Here is a 21978-nt window from a genome sequence, read left to right as displayed (position 1 = left end):
CATGCTGTTTGATCCACATACCAACATTGTGAGATAGGTGCTTTTATCATCATCATTTTATAGCTGAGGAAAGGGAGGCAGACAGAAGTTAAGTGACTTGCCTAAGGTCATATAGCTAGTAAGTATCTGAGGCTGGATTTGAACTCAAGTCTTCTGGACTACAGGCTTAGTGTTCTATCCCCTGCCTCATGTAGAGATGCCAATGACCACTATTGATGTCAACACACCGAATTCTTCTTTGCTAGGGATCTTCTCTCTGATATCACCTGCTGGTTTGTTCAGCTGCTTCTTAGTAAAGCTGCCCAACTCAGGTTGGAAAAGCTCTTCACCTCTAACCTTTTTTTGAATTGTTGATACCAACCAGACCCTTCCTGTTAATTAGCTTAAAAAACCCTAATTATTTGTTTATTTTTTAAATTGTTTTTACTCTTTTGTCTCCTTTCAGAATCACTGAACCTAACTCTTCTCTCATGTATGGTCAGAAAAATACTCTTAATTCAGATCATATGCCTGGACCTGATAAATTATTCCCAGGTTCTCAACTATGCAAAATTGCAGAAAAGGTGGATGAAGCCGTGATGAGGAGATTCCTTTTAACTCCTCACAAAATATCACATGTTCCCTGCAAATTACTAGGATTGGGCTGGGTGGAGAACAAAAATGGGATACTGACCTTTTTTTCCTATTTTCTCCTAGGAACAAAATCATTACCTTTCTCCAATCACAAAAATATGAAATTGATGATCATATAGAATCTCTGGCCTCATTTTCCCAATCCTCTCCCCAGTTTTTGACCTCATCTCCTGCATTACCATGACAGATCAGGTCCTGGCTTGGTGCTACAGTCTATGTGTATCCATCTACATAGGGGTATCCCTTAGTGGTCTTTTTATAATGCTGTTATTCTTAAGTTTCCATCTGCTGCATCCCCAAAATATCAAACAACCATTTAACATCTTTTCAACGTAACCTCAGGTAGTTAGTCTAAAAGCTTTTATTAAATGCTTATATGCCAGATGATGTGCTGAGTTCTGAGAACAGAATAAAGGCAAAAACAGTCCCCACCCTCAAGGAGCTCATAATCTAGTCACTGATTAGTACTTCAACAATATTTGACCAATTGGCATCTCTTTAGTATCACCGATACCTAATTAACATAAACTAGGTTTCATAAAAGGATGTTTACTGAAAGGATACTACAAGAACCCAGATATAAAATCATTTCTTCCAAACCAGGATATGTTCTCTCTTGTCACCTTGGTCTCAGGGGAGAATGAGCTCAGATGAAGTGGTAGTTCTAAAGCATTCCTCATACCAAGTTCCCTTCTCTGTGTGGCGGAACTGATGGATGATTTGCTGTCTTCCTTGAGGACCTGGGGTCTTGACTGCTGGGTCGATCCACTTCTGGGCTAGGTCAGCCAGGTTACCTGGCAGCTGTGCTGGCACCTTGTGTATCAGTAAGGCAAGATTCATAATATTGATAGTGACCATGAATATCCCTGTATAGTTCAAAATTGCAAAGTAGAAGAGACTCCCTGTATAGAAGGCAAAAGAAGTAAAACATTTATTCAGACACCAGAGGATCAAATCCCAGAACCAATAACCCTAATTCGACACAGCAGTAATTGTATTCCAAAACCAGTGAGTCAACCTCAATGTAACAGCAAGGAATTAAAACACAGTATCACAGCAAGGTGCCAAGCCATCCTATAACTTTCTTCTGCTAGGACCTTCCCATAAACATTCACTCACGAATCCTGTCTGCTTTCCTGAGTCCTCTTCTCCAGTAGTTCTGAAAGCCCTTGCGGTTCTCAGAGCCCTTCCAGTTCTCTCTCTGTCTCTTCCAGTTTTATGGTCCTCTCTCACAGTTCTCTCTTCTTCTCACAGCTCTCTGGTCTCTGTAGCTCTCTGGTCTCTGCAACTCTCTAGTCTCCACTCTCTTCAGCTCTGTAGTCTGACCTTAATGGCTATCCACAGGGTATGTATAGCCTGTGTAGGCCTGGGGCTTAGCACCTACTTAGCAAATGGGACTTCCTACAAATCTGCCTCTCCTAATCAAGCTTCCCTTAACTAGCTCCACCTGAGGCCTGTTAAATGGGTGGGGAATATCTTTGATCATATTAGCATCACACCTTGGTAGGCTCTGCTGCTAGATCAACTCGTGGCTGGGTTGAGTCATGCAGATCACTCCTTAGGTCTGGCTTCTCACTAAACTCACTGGCAACAATCAGCTTGGGTTGCTGTGGAGACTTGTGAAGGCTCTCTTGACCTTTTGAAGCTTGTTTTGTTGTAGCATGGTGCACTCTATCTCTGGATATTCATTCACTTTAGATCAGGAAATAATAAAACACAAGAGAGAAGAAACAGTCATGCCATGTATTAACTACATGGTAACTGGGTAAAAGAGAGGCAAGGGCCAGAACCCTAGAAGAACCCACAATAGTTCTTCTTCATCCTCATCCAAAAGCTTCCACAGGGTCTAAGGGTCTAGTTACTCCACTGGAGTCTTTTGCATGCCTACTTAATTCTGCAGCCAATTAAAATTCTTTACAGTAAGTAGTCACTCAACTAGCATTTATTAAGCACCTACTATGTGCCAGCCACTGTGCTAAGAAAGGCAAAAATCAGTCTCATCTCTCAAGGAACTCACAGTCTAATGGAGGAGACAGCATACAAATAATTAGATACAAATAAGGTATATATATTATATATATGATAAATTAAGGATAGTCTCAGAGGGAAGCCACCTTAAGATTAAGGAACCTGGGAGAGGCTTCTTGCAGAAGGTGAGACTTTAGCTGAGTCTTGAAGGAAGCAGGAGAAGTTAGGAGAAAGAGATGAGGAAAAAGAGTACTCCAGGCATGGAGGATCACCAGTGAAAATATTTGGAGTGAGGAGATGGAGCATTGTGTGTCAGGAACCGCAAGGAGGACCTTGTCACTGAATCACAGAGTATGTGGAAAGGAGAGAGTATAAAACTGATTCTAGTGAGAATCACCAGATGATCCTAATGAGGTGCCAGCATAGCAGCCAAATGACTTGACCGAGCCCTGAAATGGATTGATTTCTGCAGTTGAGACACCACATAATGACTAGAACACAAAATTCCATCTCCCTATTGTGCACTTTTGCATAGACTTTACCCATGTGTGGAATGTTCTTCCTCTTCACCTATGCCTTTTGTAACCCCTAGGTCCCCTCAAGGCACAGTTCAGCGATTCTGCAACCCTGGACTTTCCTTGACACTCTCCACTCCCCATAAATGCTTTCTCCCATGATGAACTTAGTTTTTATTTACTTTGCATGTATTTATATTTACTAATATCTATACATTTTATTTCTTCCCAAGAGGAAATAAATTCCTGGTGGGAGGGGACTTTGTTTTTGTCTTTGGATCCACAGAGCCTATAACATTGCCTGGGAAATAGTAGGTAATTAACAGATGTATGAGGGATTCTAACATAATAACACTCAATGGGTAAGGAAATAGTAGAATGGGTGAGAGGAAAAATGGGGAGAGCAGCAGACTACATCACAGATAGCCAGAGGAGGTCATGCTGGAGGTTACATTTTAGGAGTGTTGAGGAATCCTGCAGTTATCTGAAAGAGAGGAGAATGCCAAATGTTTGTAAGATAGTGCACCACTTACTAGTACCCCACCCCCAAAGGTGACCAATATAATTAAAACCAAAACTACAGACCCAGATGATTACCTTCCCAGCTCTTCAAAATTTTTATGAGAATAATATACACATGCATCGAGAATAGCTTTGATAAAAGTTTGAGAAGGAAACAGGATTTTGTTAATGATATTCTAAGGCAGATGATGTCTTCACAATAATACTGATGACTGACAAGTGTAGGTAGCACAATATTCCACTCTATTTATTGTTTGTTGAATATTAAAAAAAGTATTTGAACTAGTATAGAGCAAAGTGCCACTTTAAAAGGCTCTGCAACAACAACATATCTTCTCTGCATAGGTCAAAATTATATAAGGGAAGATCAAAGATAGAAAGATCGAAAATAGCAGCATTTTTTATAATAGCAAAGACACACATTCACAAAAAAGTAGGTTACCATTATAGATATATGTGTGCATCCATATACACATATATAAACATATGTAATTCCCACATATTTATATATGTATGTATACATGTGTATCTTGGACTGACACTGGTAATTGACAATGATTTGGCCACAAATTGAAAAGACATGGGGAAATGGGTTAGAGCGCCTTTGACAAATTGTATGAGGCTTTTAATGACCCTAAAATTCTCCTTGAAACAAAGGATCTTCTCTTTAGCATCAATATTTCCATTGATGCTTTATGATTGTGATTCAAAGAATGAAATCCAAAGAATGAAAGTTATGGATCACTGAGTGGACAATAAAAAGGTATTAGTTGATGAGAAAGGCCTATAGCACAGCACCAATAAGAATCACACAGAAGAGATTTAAAGGGCATCATCAGAGAGATGTGCTCCTGGAGAAAAGGTTGGGCCGGTGAAATAGAGAAAGCAGTCTGTTGCTTCACTGGTATCCATGTAACATTTAGAAACCTCCAGGAAAGCTCTCAGAATCTTGGTTGGACCTTCTCTGGTTAATTTATGGCTAGATACGGACAAGAGTCTCACAAGCTGAGAAGTATCAGCTGTGATCTGCACCAGTGAAAGGAGTATTCAGGTCAGTGACTTCTGGGTTTCACTGAATGATTAAACTGATAGTTTGGTGAAATAGAGATTCATATAACAACGTTGTCAGAATGCAATAACCACTACAATTTGCATTGAGACTGAGTCCAGAACAGAGTCCAGTAAACTTTAAGCTGATCTTTTTAAAAAACTACTAAAAAATTTCAGCTTAGCTTTTTGCATTTAGAAAAAGGAAATTGTAGTATTTTGTTAGCATGAATGATTTCCCTAATGTTAAAAATATATGCATATGTCAGAGAAGACACAGTTCTCATGCCTAAAGAATTTATAAATATTACATGCATATCTTTTCATGAGCTAGAATACCAATCATACACACTGTAAAAAATAGGCCATTTCCAATTCATAAGGAAAGACATTTTGTTTGCATTCATTCCTACATTTCATGAATGATAGTATTTTCAGGAGTGGTTCAGTTTGCTTATGAAAAATTTGTGCTACACTTTAGATCAACTTGGTTTTATTTTTATACATGAGAGAATTCTGAAAGAAGAGCAAAGCATGCAGTTGCTTGACTGATTTTAAATGTGTACTAAGACCACAGTCTTTCATGGTAGAGGTTGAATTTCTGGAAATATGCTTGTTACATTCTTTATCAAAAGTTTGATCACCCACCCATGAGTTGAACTAGATGCTTTTGGTACTCTAGGTAGCCACTGACGACCCTTCCAATTCTCAAATTTGATGATTCTATGAACAATAGGCTTGATTACAGACTTTAAAAACTCTCTAATTTGCCATTCAAAATTTAAAATATAACTCACCAGAGATTGGTCCATTTAATAGAAATAATTGCAAGAAATTTCTTCTGATCAATTTATGTAGTTCTCATTTCAAATATCGGCGAAGGAGCTGCAGTAAGATGAGGAAGAAGTCACCAAAGAGCAAGTTCAAAGGTCAATCAATAATTAATAATCATTTACTAATCACTTATTATGTGCCAGGAACTGTGCTAGATGCTCTGGATACAAGCACAAAGATTGAAACAATCTCTGCTCTCAAGGAGTTTAGTTTCTATCAGGAAATATAGCATTTATATGTATATACATATCATATGTATAATACATACACGTACCCATATACAGAAGAAATAAAAAATAAATACAAGGGGGTTAATAAATACAAAAGAGTTAGGGCAGAAAGGTGTTAGCAAATGGAGAACTAGGAAACACTTCATGTAGATGGTGATGCTGAGGTGAAAATGAAGAATGTGGAATGGGTAGTATAAAGACTCAGAGACAGGAGATGAACAGAATTCAGGCAAGCTTCTTTTGTGGAACCATCAAATTTAAGAAGAGGAGTAATTACACATATGTACAAGCAACATATATATACACATATGTGTGTATCTATACACACATACATATATATGTGCATATATATATATATATATAGTATGGAGGCTGGGAAAATAGGCTGAAGCCATTTTGTGAAGGGCTTTAAAAACCAAACAGACTTTATATTTTTCCTAGAGTCAGTAGGGAGCCATCAAAGTTCAGTGAGTAGTGGAGCAATTTTTACTTAAGGAAAATCTCTTGGGCACCAATGTGGAGGAGAGGAAATCTATTATTTTGGGATCCTTAACTTATATCTGCAATTTTTTTCAGATGAATTCCAAATTCCAAATATTCGAACATTATTACTTATAGTTGCTATGTCAGCGGAATTTCCAAACACTGTTTGAATATCATCAAGGGACCAATGATGAAACTCCATTGTCTCTTTTCGTTTAGATTGCTTATATGTTTATTCTATAATTTATATTACCAAGAGATTATAAAATATGACCGGCATATCTTTTCCTTTATTTCCCCTTTTAAATAAACTTTCACAAAGTAAAATAGGAAAAGCTTTTATTCCATTTATTCCTCCCCCTCCAAACTATGAGAAATCCTTCTACAAAATGACCTAAATATGGAACCACTGAATTTAGTACCATCATATAAACTATTTTGGCAAGCACTCATGTTGTGTTCTCAGGCTGGCTACAAATAAATCTTGGTTTATTGCCAGTTCAGTGGATTTTTCATGGTAATAAAATGGCTGTTAAGAGGAACTAAAAGTCTGGTGATTTTCCTCTTTAGTTTTGCAAAGTGAAAATGATTTATTGTTATAAAATTGTTATAGTTTGGAAAACAGTAACAACAAAATTACTTACATTTGGATTGGAAGTAAATATAGGATTCTGAACTATGAAATGCTCTCTGACTACAGCCTTCTACCATTTTAGTCAGTATTTTTATTTCAGTTAGTACATATTCAATGGGTACACAATCTTGAGAAAATATCACCTCCTAGAGCATTGTGTGTTTTGACTTTGTGATGAAAATAAGCTTTGAAATGAGGAAGAATGTCTCAGCAAATTCAGATATGAATTTGAATTTTTTAACCTTATTACAAAATGTCTTTCTGGTGACTTTTCCTCTACCTGCTAACAAAAACTCTTCACAAGAACTAGGAATTAGTCAGCAACCATTTTGTGTTTAGTGTTGTATATTGTAAATGTTAGTGATGGTTTTTTTCTCTCTCCCCAGCTTATTTGATGTCACAGGATTTAGTTACAAGATGTCAGTCTCATCATTTGGAGATCCCTTTATGAGATATGAATATTTTACTCTGAGTTAATTAAGGAAACCTAACCATCAGATGAGTCAAATATCTGCCATGCCTCTGAGAGTCATGGAACCATAGTGGAAGGGAGAGAAAGTTGTTCTTGGGGCTAGGAGAAGTTTTCTCTCTTTCTCTTTTTTTCTCCTAATCTGCAATGTAACTTTGACCTGGAGTCAATTGAATGGTAAGAAACATGTCATCCAGCAGAAAGTAAAGGCACAAACTCCTGATATACAGGGATATAGAGATGCAATTACTCCTAGTAAGTAGCAGCTTCCAGGAACTGTATCTTTAACAGCAGAAAAGGAAGCTGACTGTGGACTCAAGAGGGTAATAGTCCTGGCATTTGAGAGAAAAGCTGAAGATAGCAGCAGACTTGGGGAGCCCAACAAAGCACCTTTCCCAGCAGAGATTTCTGGGTCCCTGTAATGGCAAGCAAAGTGTGACTTTTTGCTGTTTTTTCTTTTGGAGTGCTTCTCAGCACTAAGACAATCAAGTGCCTTTGATTGAACCTTGCTTTTGATTGAATCAAGAGTCTTTGATGAGCTGCTTAAGTCACAAGAAAGCCTAAGTCACATGAGTTTGAGTCACATGGTTGTGACACTCTCTGTGGGCTGACCCTGAAGAAGTGTATATGTGCTCTGAGGTTAACGTCTTGCTTTGGGGGCTCACTAGTTGGAAGAGGGTTTGTGTGATTTGGCTAGATGAGACTCTGGGTAGCCATCGAAGCCCCCCGGCTTTGAAAAACCCAGATGTCGGTGCTTCTCTCTCTGGTAACTATGTATGTATTGCTATGGACAGACAGTTAGAATCTCTGTCTGCCCATTTGTGTTATTTGCTCTGTTTATATAATTTCTGCTTGTAATTTCTGTTTGTGTTTTCTCTGTAGTTCAGGATATTGACTTTTTCCTCTTGAGCTAAGTGAATGATATATGCATATTTAATTAAAGTGAGATTGTAAACCCCTTAAAATTGCTTTCTTTAGAAAAGCAGATCAAAGAACCTGTGCTAGCAGCCCTCTTGTATGCTGGTGTTATTGGCCTTACACTTCCACAGCAGCTGCAAGCAGCATTGTTGTTACAGTCCCATGGGAGAGTATACCCCAGGCTTATGAGGGGAATGTTAAATATCTTACTGTGCCATTTTAGTAAATGCTTTTGCTATAAGCTGATTGTATCTACCTGTCTACTGTTAATGGGGTACACAACAATGGGGACTTTGGAGCTAAAATTTTTGGGAGCAAGATCCATTTAAACATTAGTTCAATTTCACTCATCATCTGCCTCCTGGACTATTGTGATGGTTGTTGTCTCTCCTGCTTGAAGAAAACCAGTGATATCACTATGTTGGAGTCAAGGTACAGTGTGTCTGACTTCTTGATTAAACCAATATGAGCTTGGAAGGTTCTACCACAGGTTGGGCACAAATAGTCCACATGAACACTTGGAGTGGCGATGGCTCTAAATTTATGCATCTCACATTTCTTCTGAGTTACTGCAATTCTGCTTTGCTCATAAAGCATGGTACCTGCCATGCTGAGTGGTCCTGTGCCAGTGTCTCCCATGCCTCACAATCAATTCCAAAGTTTTTCAGAGAATGTCTTGGTATGCTTCTTCTGACGTACATGTGAATACTTATGTTGTTGGAGTTTTCCATAAATTTGTCTTTTAGGCAAATGTAGGTTTGGCATTGGAACAACTTAGCCAGCTCACTGGAGTTGTACTTGCTTGCTATAATAGAGTTTGAATGCTTGGCAGTTCAACTTGAGAAAGGACCTTAGTGTCCAGTACCTTATCTAGCCAGGTGATCTTCAGAATCTTCCTAAGACAATTCAAATGGAAGCGATTCGGTTTCCTGGCATGGTGTTGGTATACTGTCCAGGTTTCACAGGCATCCAACAATGAGGTCAGCACAATGGCTCTGTAAACCTTCAATTTGGTAGCCAGCCCAATACCTCTTCTCTCCCACACTTTCCTTTGGCTTTCCTAAACACTGGGCTAGCTCTGGCAATGCGTGCATCAACCTCATCATCTACGTGTACATCCCTGGGAAGTATACTTCCAAGGTAAGTGGACTTATCCATAGCATTCAAAATTTCTCCATTTGCTGTAACCAATGATTCCATGTATGGTCGGTATGGTGCTGGCTGGTGGAGAACCTATGTTTTCCTGGTGTTAACTGTCAGATCGAAATTAGCACAAGTGGCAGGGAATTGATCCATACTCTGTTGCATCTCAGCCTCAGAGGCTGCATTGAGTACACAATCATCTGTGAAAAAAGTTGTGCAACAACTCTCCCTTCACTTTAATCTTGGCTTGTAGCCTTTTCAAGTTAAATCATTTTCCCTTAGTACAGTAGCTGATCTTGATGCTGCTTTCATTTTCATTGAAGGCATCAGACAATTATAATAGTCTGCTGGTGGTGATCAAGGTGATCTTCCTAAAGTGTGGGTCTGACCATTTCAATCCCCACCCCCTAAGTCCCCCACATTCAATAATCTATTGCCTTCAGGATCAAATATAACATTTTTGTTTGACATTCAAAGCCCTTTATAACCTGGCCTGTCCTACCTTTCCAGTCTTCTTATCCATCCTCCTACCTTACCAATCTCCATTCATCCCTACTACCTGCACACTCTGAACCAGTGACACTGTCCTCCTTACTCTGTTTCACTTAAGCCCTTCCATCTTTAGGCTGGGTATTTTCACTGACTGTGTCCCATGACTGGCATTCTTTACCATCTCATCTCTTCCAGCTGAATTCCTTGGCCTCCTTCAAGTCCCATCTAAAGTACTGCCTTTCACAGGAAGCCATTCCCCATTTCTCTTAATTCCCTGTATTGATTATTTCCAATTTATCCTCTATGCAGCTTATTTGTATATAGATGTTTGCGTGATGTCTCCACCTTTAGATTGTGAGCTCTAACTATTGTGATATATGACTATGATCATAAAATAACATCTTTGTTTTCTTCTTATTTGGCTCTCAATGTAATTTAAAATGATTTACTTAAAAATTTCCAAAATTATCTGGCATTTCTCCCTTAGAATGCTGACAAGTTGTAAGAAAAAAGAGAACTGCTTCCTAGATATCCCAGTTCTTCCTATCTTTGAACTTCATTTAAGTATACAGTCCCTAGGTGGCACAGTAAGTAGAGCACTGGCCCTGGAGTTAGGAGGGCCTGAGTTCAAATCCAGCCTCAGACACTTGACAGACTTACTAGCTGTGTGACCTTGGGCAAGGCACTTAACTCCAATTGCCCTGCCTTCTCTCCTCAAAAAAATATACAATCCTTGGAGTCCTCCTTGAGCTTCAAGATTCTTCAGATTTCATTTATTTCCCCACTCGGCTTTAAACCCATGGTCGTTGATTTCAATTATAGTCTAGCAACTAAAAGTCCAGAATCCCTTCCCACCTTGACCTTCAGCCATTCCTTCTATATCCAATTTCTTGCCACGTCCTGATCATTTTACTTTTGTAATTCTCTCTCATTTATTCTCCCTTCTCTTCTTTGATGCTGCCACCACCTTTTCCAGGTCCATATCATCTCATTCCTTCACTGCTGCAATAGTGTGTTGGTGGTCTCACTTCGAATCTCTCTCCACTCCAATCTATACCCCATTCAGCTGTCAGATCTTCCTCAAGTGCAAAGCTGGCCACATTATACCCATATTCAGTAACTTCATTGGCTCCCTAATGCCTCCAGGATCAAATATAAAGTCCTCTGTTGGCCATTCATGCTGGCCTCCTCCAGCCTTTCCAGTCATCTTACATTCTACTTCTCACCACTGTACCCCATATACTTTGTGATTTGACACTGTCTTCTTTGCTGTTATGCAAGAAACTCCATCTCCCCACTCTTGGACTATTTACTGGTTATCTCCTATGTCCTGAATTCTCTTTTCATCTCTGGCCCCTAAACTCTCTGACTTCCTTTAAGTTGCAACTCAAATCTCACCTTCTACAGGAACCCTTTTCCTAATACCTCCTTAGTCCAAGTGTCTTCCCTCTCTTAATTATCCTTAATTAATCCTAGGTATTCCTTATTTGTATGTAATTATTTGCATTCATATTGTTTCCCCCATTAGATCATGTTCCTGAGAACAAGGACTATTTTTAAATTTTGTTTTGTTTTTCAAGTTTCTTTGTATGACTGGACTTAGCCCAATATCTGGCACATAGTAAGTACTTAATAAATGCTTGTTGATTGACTAATAGTACCCTAATCCTTGGAACCATTTGCTTTTTCTTCTCTTAATCCTAGGCTTCTGAGAATTGGTGGGAAAATTTAAAAAGTCTTGTTGATTGGATTACCTGTGAATCTGTGCTATTTCAGGTTCTGATTCTGAGATCAAGTCATTTAAATACTTCATCTCTTGTACTGTGAATTTCAGAATTTTATATTTTGTAAATATTTATTTAAATTATTTAAATTTTCAGTTTTTTGGAGCATATAGAATGATAATTTCTGATTATTTACTTTTCTCCTCATCTTGTTTGAATTTTTTTTCACATTTGATTTTGGTAATTTAATTAGATTTTTTTATTAGCAAATAAGATAATTGCTCATCTATTTTTACTACACTTTCAGTAAAACTACTTTTCTTAATTCAGTATTTTTTGCTTTCAATTTTGTTTATCTTTTCATTGATTTTCTATTTTTCTGTTTGTGTTTCTTTAGGGATTTACATTTGTTAATTTTATTTTTTTAGTTATAGGTACAATTTATAGAACTCTTTTTCTCTTTTGTTGATGAAAGTGTTTAGAGATATAAATTTTTCCCTAATGACTGCTTGGGATACATTTAGAAAGTTTTAATTTTTTTTGATTTTTAATTATTGTTATAATTTCCCTTATTGTTCCTATGATTTGTTTTTTGGTCCACTCTGTCTTTCTGATTATATCATTGAGACTTCATTTAAGTCTACAGGCTTGCTTCAAATTCTCTTCATTAATTTTAATTTTTCTGTGTTCTATGGATTGTAAAGAATGCATTTAATATTTCTTCTTTTCTAATTTCATGAGTTCCCTTTTGCTCTAACCCATGGTGTAATAGCAATTTAGATTTGGTCTTTCCCACCCATTAATAGGCCACGTGACCTGCTTATGTCATAGGAAGCCTAAGTCACATGTGGTGGGACTTGCTGAGAGAAAAAGTGAGTCGCATTACAGGAAATGTGGAGAAAGCAGTTATGACAGAGCTAAGGGAAAGAGCAGACTGTGGTGACTGTGAGTAATTGTTTTGTGGGAAGGCCCCAGCAGAGGGGCAGATGGTTTTGGGATGGCGAGGCTCCATGCTGTGATACTGTGTTTTAAGTTCCTTGCTTTTATGATAAAATGGGCTTACTGGTTGTGGGAGTTGTTTGCTTGGTTATGGGGTCTGGTTATCTGGTGTCTGAATAAATGTTTTACTTCTTCTACTTTTCATGTGAAGAATCTCTCATATTTTGTGATACAGAACTACACAGGCATTTTCACGATTATCATTGATGTTTTTATTATTGTCTTGCTGATACACATGGTCAATTTTTACATAGGTATCATGCAAAAATGAGAAATACATACTCTTTAGGATTCAGTTTTAGAAATTGCTAAAGGTATATTATATCTGAGTTTTCTAAAATCCTATTAAAATTCTTCACTTTATTTTCACTTTTGTTGCTTTTAGATTTGTTTAGATGTGAAAGGGACACAATGAAGTCCTCAGCAATTGTTTTACTATTTATCTATTTCTCTCTGTATTTCAATTAGCTTCTACTTTAGGTACTTAGTTGCTATTACAATGATATTAATATTAGTGTAATATCCTTATTTATGTTGCACTCAAGCATAATATAGTTTCCTTCTTTGTCTTCTTTAACCATTTTTATTGTTACTATTGTCTTATCTAATATATACCACTCCTAACTTTTTTGATTCAGCTGATACATACATAATAGGTTCTATTTCAACCTCTCATTTTGATAATATATGTATTTCTGTGTTTTAAGTGAATTTCTTGTAAACGAACTACTATTGACTTTTGCTTTCTAATCCATTATGCCAGGCTCTACCATTTTGTGAGTGAATTTATCCCTTTGATATTCATGGTTATGATTTTTAGTTTTGCTTTCCCTTCCTCATATGCTATTATAACATTATAATATGGCAAACAATAATATAGGCAAACAATCTTCACCCACATTCCCCTCTTTAAAAGAAGTAAGATGGGGGAAAAGGGATGTAAACAATACTAATAACCCATCACTGAAATTGAAACCCTTTCCTTCTTTATGAGGCTTAGACCTAGATCACTGCATCTTGCTTTCTTTCACCTTTTACTATTCCTGTTGTGATCAGTTTGTTTTACTTGTGACTACCATCTCCCCAAATCTGTTCTCTCTTAAACTTCCCTTGCTTCTTGTTCCCTTCCAATTTTATGTTTATCCTATTATATTTCTACAATAATATTTTTTTCACCAAGTTTGTTTTCCTCAGGTCAGGTAGGAGTAGTATTCAGGCTATAGCTGATTTTCCTACCCCTATTTCCATGCTTACATAATCTTTTCAAAGGTTTTCATCCTTACTATTTCTTTTGAACTTGTCTTGGTTCTGTAGTTATCAGAGTTATTATCATTCTGTTCCTTTGTAGTAGGACCTGAGGTAAATATGAAAGGCTGCAACCAAACAAACTCAACTCTCTTCATCATGGAATAGATCATCCAGCAAAGATGGTTGGCAATAACTTCTTGGCCAGACTGGCTTACCGAGACAGAATTCATGGTCTTGGATGGAGCAGCTGAATCTGGGATCTTAGTCTTTGCGCCCTCTCCCCTTTTACAGGCCTAGAATTATAGGGATCTCTTGGCTCTACTCTGTTACCACAGTTTCACACTGGGATCCTAAGTCAAAGTCAGAGAATTCTTTTCCAGTAGTATTGAATGAGATGTTGAGGTACGTTTGGGGTTAGGGACTTAATCTTAAAATGAATTTGGACAAAGAAAAGAGGTTGGACCCAAAATAGATTAATTTCTTGGAGAGAGATCTTAACATTCATGTGACCCCTATGGAGAAAGAGTTGAGGCCATAAAAAAACACTGAAAGGAAATACTTATATGAACTCATGAAAAGTGAAGTGAGCAGAATCAGAACATGATACACAGTAAAAGCAATAATGTAGAATCATCAACTGTGAAAGACTTATCTACTCTGATCAAAACAGTGATCCAAGATAATTCCAAAGGACACATAATGAAAAATGCTATCTACCTCTAGAAAGAGGACCGATGAATTCTGGATATAGATGAAACCTATTTTTTACCTTGTTTATTTTTCTTATTTTTTGTCTGTTTTTTCTTTTGCAACATGGCTAATATGGAAATGTCTTGTGTAATTTCACATATATAATTGATATAAAACTGTTTGCCTTCTCAAGAAGGGGAGAAGGATGGGAGAGAGGGAGAGAATTTGGAACTCAAAATTTTAAAAAACTGAATGTTAAAATTTTTTTACATGTAATTGGGAAATAGTTAACAAAATAAATAAAAATATATTAAGTAAGAAGTATAGAAGTTTGACAGGAGTTCTTCCTAAAGGTGAAGATACTGGAAGTTTCCAAAAGGTACTCCAGGGAGTGAATTATAGCAGTTCTAGAGAGTTGAAGGAAAGGGATGAAAAAGCCATGACCAGAGAGTTGAAAAAGGCAAGGATTGTCACAGCATGATCAAGATCTTTTTCCTTCACTGGCACTGCTAATTATATAACTTATAGGGTTACTTTACAAATTTTTTCACTTGCAAGGTGACCAAACTTATGGTAATTTTAAATGTCTGGAGGATCATACCAGTCCCTAAGGAAGGTAGAGGACCATTAAAAAAGGAAGGGAAACTGTTTTGACTTTTTATGGGCTTGGGTAGGAATCCTTTTCATTTTTGTTCATTTGAAGTAAAGTCTGTTCTATATTTGAAATTTTGTCAATCTAAGTGCCTGATTCCAAACTATTTCTTAATGATGCTTACACATTTTGCTGCCATTTTCTTCACTCCCTCATTGACTTGCGTTGTCCTTCAAAGTGTTTGTTCTCCCTAATTCAGACATTCTATTTTGTCTTGATTTGGCCATAATCCTTGCTCCCTGTTGCCATCTGGGTTGTCTTAATGATTCCTCTGTCTCCTTGTTGGATGCTGATCCCTTGACCACAGCATGGCATTTAGCCATCTGGAACAGCTGAAGAGGACACGATGCAACAGGAAAGGGAAATGCTTCATGTGGATTCAAAGCTTCCTAGAATATTATGGTTTACTGATTAGAATTAGGTTCAAAGTGCTTTTGTTTTATTTCCATGAGGAATTCAAGTAAGGATAATATTTAAAGATTTAAAGGAGTCCAGGACCATGACTTTATTCATAGCACAATCCCACTAAACATTTCACTTTTTTGCTATTTTGCTGAAGGATTTTTAAGAGGAAAGTGGAGATGGGAGTGATGTTTTTGCTAGATTCTTGATTTAGAAGGGAAAATGTTTTCAGAAATCAAATAATCCTTGCTATTCACACCTGTCTATTAAACCGACCTGTCAACTGGTTATTTGTATTGTTGTTTTATCTGTCCAACTGGACTATAAATTGAGAATGATGTCTATATATCATTCATCTTTGAATGACCATTAGTAAGTGCATCACCATCATGGGTAGTAAATTGTAAATGAGTTTTGTGTAACATCTATCCAATTGTGGTTAATGCAGATCAGTTAAATGAGTCCCTTAAACCCAGAGAAGGAAGAGAGAGAGAGAGAGAAAGAGAGAGAGAGAGAGAGAGAGAGAGCACACTAAAATGATTTATAAGAGCATCCTCTGGCCTCCAAAAGAATTCTTCTGAATTCTATGTTTAGCCTTATATCATCTACTAATGATTGGTATATTCAAAGATACCTGAAGCCTACTTTCACTAAGACATTATGTTGCTAAATCGTTCCAGTTTCCTTTGTCTACCTCTGGAGAAAACCACATAATTAATGTCTATACCCTCCAGAAATGGGCTATGGTATATTGCCTGGATTGAGCTGATTACCTGTGTTATAATTACACTTGTATCTTACCTTGGGACTAGGAAAAACAGCAGAGACCACAATAGCAGAAGTCTTGTATGACTATGTTGACAGAATCAGTTTGTGTAACATTTAAGAAAGATTGGTGTTCTATCAACTTAGTGTGACATCTATGTTCCTTGATATCCTAAAAATGACTCATGCAGACCTTTAATTAATGTTAATATATAATAAATAGCCATTCCATCACTCTAGGTCTCTTGACTGGTTTCATCCCTTCTTGCAAAGAGGAAAAAAGCCATTCCATCAAGTTTTCAGCCTGGTCTTCTGCCTTGGGGGAAAGGATAACATGATTCTTTCGGGTCTCTATACTTGTCCCCTCACCTGAATTACCCAAGGCCCTGAAAGGACTCTGTACCATGAGAACAAATCCTTGTAGACAAATAAAAACCTATATGAATTTATTTCTCCTAGTCATATTCTCCTTGTAACAAATTCCCTCATAGTCATATCCTACTTATCCCCTTGATTCCAATCATCTGGATATCACCATTTAAACTCCATTCTCTGTCCTCCACTGGTCCCTTATTCCTACTTTTCTCTACCCAATCCTACTCCCATCCTTCTTGTCCCACTCTAAAACTATATACCCTTCCCCTGAAAGTAAAATTTGCTTTCATCTTAAAACTTTTCTTTTCCCATTCCTTCCATCTTCTAGCTATCATTGGGACCTGGATATTTCCTGATAACACTGGCTTAATATTTTACTGAAAGAATTTAATCCATTCACTGAGAACTCTGTTTTTTCCCATCCTCCTCATCTCAAATTACACAGATGCATTTTGCCACTATGTATTTCCTCTTTAACCCATTTCATGTGAAGAGATGGTCCTTCTCCTTGCCAAGGCCAACACCTTTTCATGCATAAATGATCGCATTCCATTCTATGTTCTCCATCAGATTACTTCTTTTATCATCCCTACTCTCTCACTAATATTTAATTGCTCCCTGTTTACTAGTTGTTTCCCTATTGCCTAAAACATGTTTGACTCCCCCATACTCAAAATTCACTTGCTCCATCCATCTATCCACCCACTCAACCTCTCTGCCTCCTTCTCTACTAGCCATAATCCCACATCTTTTCTGCCTTTTGTATTCAACTTCATTGAGAAAACCTTCTATAATCTATGCCTCTACTTCCTTTTCTCTCTCTGTTTAACTCTATAGTCTAGCTTCTGACTTTGTCATTCAATTGAAACTGTTCTCTCCAAAGTTGCAAAGGATCTCTTAATTGCAAAATCTATTGGCTTTTTTCCCATCGGCATCCTTTCTGACATTTCTGGCAGCTGTTGACACAGTTAATCACCATCTTTTTGATAGCCTCTTCTCTTTAGGCTTTCATGACTCTCTTTTATTCTGGCTCTCCTTTTACCTCTCTGATTGCTCCTTCTTTGTCTCCATTGCTGGATCTTTTTCTGGTTCATGCTATTAAAGGTAGGTGTCCCCTGGACTTAGTCCTGAGCCATCTTCTCTTCTTCTTCTGTATTGTTACATTCAGAGGTCTCATCAGTTCCCATGGAATTATCATCTTTATGCTGATGATTTTCATATCTCCAGCCTTAACCTCTCTCCTGATCTATGATCTTACCTTTCCAACTGGATGCCCCATAGACATTTTAAATTCAACATGTTCAAAACTAAACTCATTATCTTTTCCCCCCAATACTCCCATCTTCCAAAATTCCTTGTTATTATTAAGGGAATTCACCACCTTTCCAGTCATTCAGGCTCACAACCTAGGTATTATCTTCAAATCTTCACCCACTCTCACTCCCATATCCAGTCTGTTGTCAAGCCCTATGGAATTTTACCTTTTTAACATTTTGCTAATAAAACCACTTCTGTCTTCTGACATTGCTACTACCTTGGGTAAAGACCTTCATCACCTCATGCTGGTTGATCTCTCTTTCTCAAGTCTCTCCCTACTGCAGTCCATTCTCTACTCAGTAGTCAAAGTAATCTTCTTAAAGTGCAACTGTGACCATATTACCCCCTCTACTCAATATAACTCCAGCGATTCTCTAATACCTCAAGGATCAAATATAAAATTCTCAGTTTAGTATTCAAAGTCCTTCATAACCTCCTACCCCACAACCTCCACCACTTTTCTAGTCTTCTTACACTTAATCTCCTTCATGTACCCTATAATCCAGTTGCACTGGCATCCTTGTTCTTGCTCCCACAAGACAGTCCACCTTCAGACTCCGAGCATTTTTATTAGTGTTACTACTCATCCCTGGAGCTATCTTGATATTTGGGAATTAGCAAGAGCATGAACTATTGAGAAAATTCCTAATTAAACATAAACAAATGACTATAATCTAATGAAAATCTTTTACCATAATCATAAAAATATAAGACACTGCTCTGTGGTAACTGTCATGTAGTCATCAGAGGAGGACAGAAGAATTAAAGAGCATTCTTTACTCCATCAGAAAAAGAGGAGAAATGGGAGAGAGATAACTCTGATTCTCATGGTCCACCAGAAATTAAGAGTTCCACATAGGAAAGAAGACACCAGAAAACCTATGAAAGCCCATCTTCTAGTTCCACTGTAATCAGGTCACATATTCCTCCAAGCCTGTTTTCTTCTCTTGGTGGTTAGAAGCAGCATCATACTATCTACATTTTATATTCTGTCAGTTTTAGAGTTCAATAGAAGTGGTTTATTTTGCCCAATGAAGAATAATCTTTGGACTAAAGAGATTGGTTTACATCAGAAAACAATCTCCTTGATGCATAACCTTTTAGGGACTACTCTTTCTTTCTAGAGATGTTCTGTACTGTCTCAAGCTAAGAATTGGAGGATGAATTAGTCTAACTCTTCTTGCAGATTCCCCAAAGGTAGAGATTTATAGAATTTTAGACCTGAATGAGACCTTGGAGATAAACAACAACCCTTGAATGATTCTGCATAATACAGTTAATTCTGACCTCCCTATGAATGTCAGTTTTGAAGACTAATATTGGGGAGATGATAAAATTCCTGATTGCAAATGTTTTCTCCTTGTTAAAACTATAGATAATTTAGTTTTAGTGTAAAACAAATTCTCTACTCCTCTTGCTTTTCCTTCAAGGCCAGATTTTTGGTAGATTTTAGAATTGTAATTTAATATAATACTTTTCATTTTGGATGAGTTCAAAGGTCAAGCTATGTTAAATCTTGACTTTGGGTATCTGCAGCAAATTTTACCCTTACATGTGTATTTTGTCCATTGAGTTGATTACGAAAGTATAATAAATAAAAAGAATCTGTTTCAGCTATCTTATGTAGCTTTGTCTCTCTCTAGCATTTGGGATCCATCAAATAAGCCTCCAGCTATAGCTGATAGACAGGTAAAATGTGTAGAGGACATAAATTTGTCCTTTCCAACATTACAAATAAAATAACCTTTCATTACTCCAAGAAATATTTGCCATCCTGATCTGAGAAAGATGGAAGGAAGGAAGCAAAGAAAAAAGGGATGAAGGGAGGGAAAGAGGGAAGAAGGAAAGAGGGGAGGAAAGAGGGAGGGAAGGAAAGGAAGAAGGAAGGGAGATAAAGAAAAAAAAAGAAAATCACATTTATTAAGTACTCACTATGTGCCAGGCACCATGCTAAGTGCTGGGGCTATAAATACTAGGAAAAAAGAAAGGCAGTCTCTGCCCTCAAGAAGACTATGTTCTAATGAGAAGACAATGCATAAAAGGGAACTAAAAGCAGGAGTTGAAGAAGGAAGAGAATGAAGGTACCAAGAGTATGAAAACTTTATGGAAATAATATTACTATACCTTGTTCCATCACAAAACTGGTATTATAATAAGATACCTACTCACTGAGATTAAGTTAAAGAAACAGCTATTAAAAATGAATTATGTTGTACAGTGTGTTCACTCAAATGACTTTCTAGAACTTTGGAGAGGCAGTGATTATTCTTCCTAGTTCAACATTAGCTGTGTTCAAAGATCTGCACATTGTTCCCCATAAAGTATACTGAAGTACTTATAATCCATTTTCATGATGTTTCCATGTAGTTCCTTCTGCACAAGGACATCTGGTAGCCAGCACGGTAAAGGAGGAGAGCTTCAAAAATGACTCGGTGGAATTCCTTGTTTGGAACAACATAATGTTTCAGCGTTAATCCACATAAACTCGGAAGAGTTCCTGTTATGTATAGGAAAATGAGATGATCAGGAACCGCTCTCTATTCGTGGCATGTGTCCCAGAAATGGCCACATGAAGTATGCATACACACTGAAATGAAGGCATGTCACTCTATTTCATTTTCAAAGCTTCATTTATTAGGTTTGTGGTACTTTGAAATATAGTTGGCATACATTTAAAAATCATTTTTCTTTTAAGTAAGGACAATGGTTATATGAAATCAATTCTTATTATCTTAAGGAACACACCAGTGCACATAGTTGTGAGTGCTGTCATTTCTGTTTCTGTCTTTACAACAAAACCAATTTGGCCCATAGGATTTTTTGGCATCTTAACAGGTGCTGAAGAATGTGGCTGTTGATTAATACAACAACAATCATAGTTATAATAATAGTAATGGGCAGCTGAGTGGTGCAACCGATGGAGTGCTAGGCCTGGAGTCAGGAAGATGTCTTCCTGAGTTCAAATCTAGCCTCAGACATTTACTAGCTGCCTGACCCTAGGCAAGTCACTTAATCCTATTTGCCTTAGTTTCCTCCTCTGTAAAATGAGCTGGAGAAGGAAATGGCAAACCACTCCAGTAACTTTGCCAAGAAAACCCAAAATGGGGTCACAAAGAGTCAGACAAAACTGAAACAACTGAACAACAACGACAACAATAAAAACAATCCTCTCAAAGTCCACCTCATTGCCTGTGCCTGTGAGCAGGGGCATGGGGTGGGGGGCAACAACAAAGTAGAGGAACGTCAGCCAGGATGACATACAGCGAGGATTTCATGCGACTTGGGCCTGTCAATGATAGTTGTGGAAGCCTGACAGGAACCTCGTCATGCTGGTGAGTGATGCCACTGACTGGGTTAACATGATGGAAGCAAACTTAATGGAGCAAATGCTTTGTAGCAATGACTTTAGGTACATACAAAAGTCATTACCCTGACCTTGACGCAATGCCTCCTAGGAGCCAAAAAAAAATAGGGCCATGTAAGGTTGTAAGCTGACCGTATATAAAATAAGCAATCTGATGTGGAGGATGATGGCGCAAGAGGCATATCCTGGTTATCTGGTAATACAAGAAGGTACACTGGAACAAATTAGAAATACCAACATCCCACCCGATGGAAATGCTTCAGTGAAGATAGCTCTGAAAACTAAAGTAGGAAAGACATAAATGTACCTGAAATGGGCTGAAGACTGCACCAGTGCTTTGATCAGAATAGAATTGGAAATGGATGTTATCAGTTATAGGCAAGAGCTCCATGCTATTTTTTATCAATTATACTTTCAAGTCCTAAAGCACAGAGCAATATATTGCTGACCACCGGATCTAACCAACTCTTCATGACCCTATTTGAGGTTTTCTTGGCAAAGATATTGGAGTCGTGTGCTATTTCCTTTTCCAACTCATTTTACAGATAAGGAAT

The 21978-nt window shown here is 37.5% G+C and overlaps 1 long non-coding RNA gene across 1 annotated transcript in view; it reads right to left on the bottom strand.

Annotated features, from left to right (window-relative positions):
- Nucleotides 1-3426: 3426 nt before the first annotated feature.
- The window catches only part of LOC118851979, a 194752-nt gene continuing 176200 nt past the window's right edge, over nt 3427-21978 (bottom strand). Inside the window, exons 2-3 of the long non-coding RNA XR_005010513.1 lie at nt 5483-5570; nt 3427-3600 (exon numbers count right to left, since the gene is read on the bottom strand). This is a non-coding gene — a long non-coding RNA (uncharacterized LOC118851979). The remainder of the gene's footprint in view (nt 3601-5482; nt 5571-21978) is intronic.

Source organism: Trichosurus vulpecula, chromosome 5 (genome assembly GCF_011100635.1).
Source record: "Trichosurus vulpecula isolate mTriVul1 chromosome 5, mTriVul1.pri, whole genome shotgun sequence".
NCBI lineage: Eukaryota > Metazoa > Chordata > Mammalia > Diprotodontia > Phalangeridae > Trichosurus > Trichosurus vulpecula.
This window is presented reverse-complemented; position numbering and strand designations above follow the sequence as displayed.